This window comes from Arachis hypogaea, chromosome 3 (genome assembly GCF_003086295.3).
Source record: "Arachis hypogaea cultivar Tifrunner chromosome 3, arahy.Tifrunner.gnm2.J5K5, whole genome shotgun sequence".
NCBI lineage: Eukaryota > Viridiplantae > Streptophyta > Magnoliopsida > Fabales > Fabaceae > Arachis > Arachis hypogaea.
The window spans coordinates 111019782-111025086 of NC_092038.1; the positions used below are offsets into that span (position 1 = coordinate 111019782).

The 5305-nt window shown below is 37.2% G+C and overlaps 1 non-coding gene across 1 annotated transcript; it reads left to right on the plus strand.

Moving 5' to 3' along the window:
• The first annotated feature begins 3650 nt into the window (after window positions 1–3650).
• On the plus strand, window positions 3651–3723 carry TRNAT-UGU (transfer RNA threonine (anticodon UGU)). Its single transcript has one exon. It is a non-coding gene; the product is annotated as a tRNA-Thr (tRNA).
• Window positions 3724–5305: the final 1582 nt, after the last annotated feature.

Below are 5305 nucleotides of genomic sequence, written 5' to 3' on the forward strand. Positions count from 1 at the left end.
GGACTTCTCCTAGTTTTAGGAGTGACTCTCGATCCAGGTTTTTATGTTCCTTTTTTTTTAAGCTTCCTTTTCACTTTATTTATTTATTCCAGCATTTGAGTTAATTATTTACTTTCATAATTTAATTTATGAATTATTCCATGTCACAGATTATTGTTTGAATTAATGATAATTGAGGTATTTTCAGTTTATGATTGCTTGCTTTTATTTACGTTACCATTGCTTCCGATATGAAGATATTTTATTCCAGCAATTTACTTTTTCCCCCTTTTGGTCTTGGTTAAGAAATCAATAACTCAACAGTTATCAAACTCAGCGTAAGTGATAATCGTTATCTTGCTAATTGAACTGAACTTCAATATTCCCAACTTTTTCTTAGGAAATAAATAGGATTCGAAGGTCAAACTAATTAGTCCCTTGACTTACCTTTGCTTCAAAGGTTAACTAAGTGGAATTAAGATACAACTTTCATTATTGTTGAGAGGGATAACTAAGTTGGACTTCTAATTTCTTTCACCTTGTCAAAAGTTGCTTCACAGTATTTATTTATTTTGATTGCCATTTATTTATTTTAATTGCCATTTATATTACTTATTCCTCATTCTTGAAACCCCGAATTCACAATCTCCATAGCCAATAATAAGAACACACCTCCTTGTAGTTCCTTGAGAAGACGACACGAGGTTTGAATACTCGGTTAACAATTTTTAAAGGGGTTTGTTACTTGTGACACCCAAAACGTTTGTATGAAAGAACTTTTGAAGGTTTAGAAACTATACTTGCAAGGAGGATTTATCCGCAAATTTCTAGACCACGCAAAAGTTCTCTCATCAACTGGCTGGACACTCTTAAAGTTGTTAAGCATGATCTCTCTGACTTAGATGATTTATAGGGGGCGGGGGTGTAGTAGACTTCATTTTGGGTACCTGAGGCCAAGATCCTCATTTGGACACAAAGAGGTATTTGGGAGATCCTCGCCTTCTGAAGTCGGACCTTGGTAGTGCTTTTTCCCTTACTCTTTGGTTTATTCTTGTTTATTAAATGTTGATTCGAATCGTATCATGTTTTGTCATTAGAGGGGCTATGGCTCCTAAATCTACTATGAAGTTTCTTTATACCAAGAAGATGATGGTGGCTTAGAACCTTTAGCAGCAAAAGGAGGTCGGGGAGGGTCCTTCACCGCAGGAGGTCGTTAAGCTTGCCCGATCTTCACCGTGGAAGAGGTCGGAATTGGATCCTTCTGATCCGAAAGTTATTATCCTGACTCCCCTCTCCCGACTTATCTCTTCGGACTCCGCTCTTTCGTCTCCTTCATCCATAGAACCGCCTCTCAAAAAATAGAAACTTGATGAAGAAGAAGCACGACACTAAGAATTTTGATGCTCTGGCCTGGGGAGAGGAGAACTTTGTCCTTCATCATCGCATGAGTATGGATGATGTGGCGATCCAGAATTATCTCTAGACCTTGGTTCGTGGGGTCTTTGTCTTGTTGGGGTGTGCTCCCAACTTTCTAGGGAGTTGAAGAGTTCTCTTATTAAAGCTACTTCTGGGGCTTTGTGGCTGCTCGAGCCGAAGTAGAGAGGCTGAGTGAGATCAAGGTTGGGAGAGGACGAACAAGTCAGAAGTGGCTGCAGCCCTGGCCGAGGAGAAGGCCAAGAAATACCAGGAGAGCTATACTAGAGTCTTCGAGGAGAGGCTAGCTTGGGAGGAAGAACTAGAGAAATTGAAGGAGGAATTGGCCAGGTTCCAGGAAATAGCTACCCTAGGCGTGGATGAAATGTTTGAGAACCTGGAAGCTCACGTTAAGGTCTTGGCTCCTGAGCTTGATTTGTCTCTCTTTAGTACGGACAATATAGTTGTGGATGGAAAGATTGTTAATTTCCTTTGATAGGCCAGACTTTGAGTAGTCAGTCTTCACTGAGTTACTTTTGCAACTCCATTTTTGTTCCGACCTATTTTGAGGTTGCCTCGTACAAATTGTTTATATAACTTCTTACATTAACCTGTACCTCGTTGCTTTATCTTGCTGACCACTTTTGGGTCGGATAATGATTTTTGTGGTTTGTCGAGCTTAAGTCAATGCATTTGAGATAGGAAATTTAAAAGAAATTGAAAAAGAAATAGTCCAGGAATCTTTTATTGATGTTTAACAAAATTTCCTTACATAGCTATCTACTAAAGGCTTGGGTGCCCCTAGCCCTTGTATTGTGCCTCATTAAAAAAAAACCCTTTCTTTTTGGGAAAAAGAGTGCACCTAGGTACAAGACTTTTTAGCTATAGTATCTGTTCCGGGGGTTACCTGAAACTGTAGGTCAATCTCGGTTGAGATCTTCTGTGTTGGTCGGAGCCGACGTGTCCGGCAGGTGTATTAAGCGGGTATTGAGTAGAATCAGAGTATGAGTTATACCTGGGTGCTTGGTGCATGAAATTGTGATCATCAATGGCGCCATCAACATGGTACGCTCAATTGCAATCTCAACTCTTTATCACAACTTCGCACAACTAACCAGCAAGTGCACTGGGTCGTCCAAGTAATAAACCTTACGCGAGTAAGGGTCGATGCCACGGAGATTGTTGGTATGAAGCAAGCTATGGTCATCTTGTAAATCTTAGTCAGGCGGACTCAAATGGTTATGGTGGATAACATAAAACATAAAATAAAGATAGAGATACTTATGTAATTCATTGGTGAGAATTTCAGATAAGCGTATGGAGATGCTTTGTCCCTTCCGTCTCTCTGCTTTCCTACTGTCTTCATCCAATCCTTCTTACTCCTTTCCATGGCAAGCTGTATGTTGGGCATCACCGTTGTCAATGGCTACAGTCCTATCCTCTCAGTGAAAATGTTCAACGCGCTCTGTCACAGCACGGCTATTCAGCTGTCGGTTCTCGATCATGTCGGAATGTTTTCAATGTATTCATACAGAAAGGCTGACATAGATGTTATGGGTTAGCGGAATCTTTTTCCCGTGTTCCATATTTCTTCTTTTCTGAATCCCTTCCGTAAAGGAGCCGAATGAAACAAAAGTTTCACGTTCGGTTTTGAATTAGAGACGTTAAAAAAAAAAGATAAATAAACGTCGACTATAACCCCTAGCCTTCCAAGCTAACGATGCGGGTTCGATTCCCGCTACCCGCTTTTATCTTATTTCTATATTAGATATTAGATTAGAATCTTTCTCTTTTTTTTAGATTAGAATAAAATGTGGAATAAAATAAATACATTTTTTTAGTAAATTTTTTATCATTTCTGTATTTTGTTTTTTGTTATTTTATTCAATTTTATCAATTAATACAATATTCAATTTTCCAATTTGAATTCAAGATTATTGAATTGTCTTATGACTCATAAATTTACTCATAAATCTGATAGAAATTTTTTTTAACAATTTTTCAAGAGAAAAATGATACCTTTTCTCGTTCGTGCTACCAGCGGAGCCCGGGCACACTTCGTTCCTTTGATCAAAGAATTGATAATAAATAAAAGAAATGAAATATATATTTTTTTCTAATTTTATTTTAATATTCAATTTGTAATAATTGAATTATGACATATTCATTATGTTCGGAATAACAAATTCCAAACTGTTAATAACTAAGATCCTATTAGTTTATTTAATTCCTATGCATGCACATTTTCTTTTATATGAGCCTGCTTAGCTCAGAGGTTAGAGCATCACATTTGTAATGCGATGGTCATCGGTTCGATTCCGATAGCCGGCTTTTTTCTTTTATGAGGAAAGATTGGACTTTTTGGCGGAGCTGGAGTGGGTAAAACAGTACTTATTATGGAATTGATCAATAACATTGCCAAAGCTCATGGCGGTGTATCCGTATTTGGTGGAGTGGGGGAGCGTACTCGTGAGGGAAATGATCTTTACATGGAAATGAAAGAATCCGGAGTAATTAATGAAAAAACTATTGGAGAATCAAAAGTTGCTCTAGTGTACGGTCAAATGAATGAACCGCCTGGAGCCCGTATGAGAGTTGGTTTAACTGCCCTAACTATGGCGGAATATTTCAGAGATGTTAATGAACAAGACGTGCTTCTATTTATCGACAATATCTTCCGATTCGTCCAAGCGGGATCCGAAGTGTCAGCCTTATTGGGTCGAATGCCTTCCGCTGTAGGTTATCAACCGACCCTTAGTACCGAAATGGGTTCTTTACAAGAAAGAATTACTTCTTTACTAATCTTATTTTTCAGTTATTTAACCCCCTTGTCTTACCAAGTTCCATATTAGTCAGATTAGTAAACATCTATATGTTTAGATGCAACAAAAAATTGTTGTTTTTAACAAGTGGTTTTGGAGGTTGGTTAATTGGTCACATTTTTTTCATAAAATGGATTGAATTTGTCTGGATACAACAAAATAATGTTATTAAATCTAATGAACGTATTCGCTCTAAGAAGTCCATTTTATCAGAATTTCGAACTTCTATGGCTCAACTCTTTAGTGTTTTTTTATTTGTTACGTGTTTATACTATTTAGAGAATTCCTTGTACTGCAGTACTAGTCAATCATAGTATATATAGTGAAGAAGACTATTTTACTTTGCCTTTTTTCAACCCAATAAATTAGAGCAATATGATTATGTCACTGTTTTCAGATTTCAATGTCCTACAATAGAAAACAATTATTAGTTCTTTATTGTTGTAATATAAGAAAAATAGTTGGAGAATATTAAGCACAGTAGAAATCAAAATAGGGAAAACGAGATTCTAGGATTCTCGGAGAGATTTTATTTTTTATCTTTTCCTAGAGTCCGATTGTTTCTTGATTGTAGCAAAATATCGAAATAGAAAATCTTTTCTATTCTATTTATATTGAATAATACTTGTTGATTCCCTTCTTTGAGCGGAACCTTTATGAGATAAGATAAAATATCAGCTTAATGAATACAGTTAGAATCCAGTGATTCTTTTGCGTCTGTCACTAACGCCCCACAATCGCGAGTTTGAAGCTCGTCACAGTCATTCAATCATTGAATCCTACTCAGAATACCACAGACAAGGTTTAGACCTTCCGGATTCTCTTGAATAACGCCATCAATTCTAGCTTATACCACGAAGATTCTGATTAAGGAACCCAAGAGATATCCACTCAATCTAAGGTAGAATGGAGGTGGTTGTCAGGTACACGTTCATAGGTGAGAATGATGATGAGTGTCACGGATCATCACATTCATCAAGTTGAGGAACAAGTGATATCTTAGAACAAGAATAAGCTGAATTGAGTAGAAGAACAATAGTAATTGCATTAATACTCGAGGTACAGCAGAGCTCCACACCTTAATCTATGGT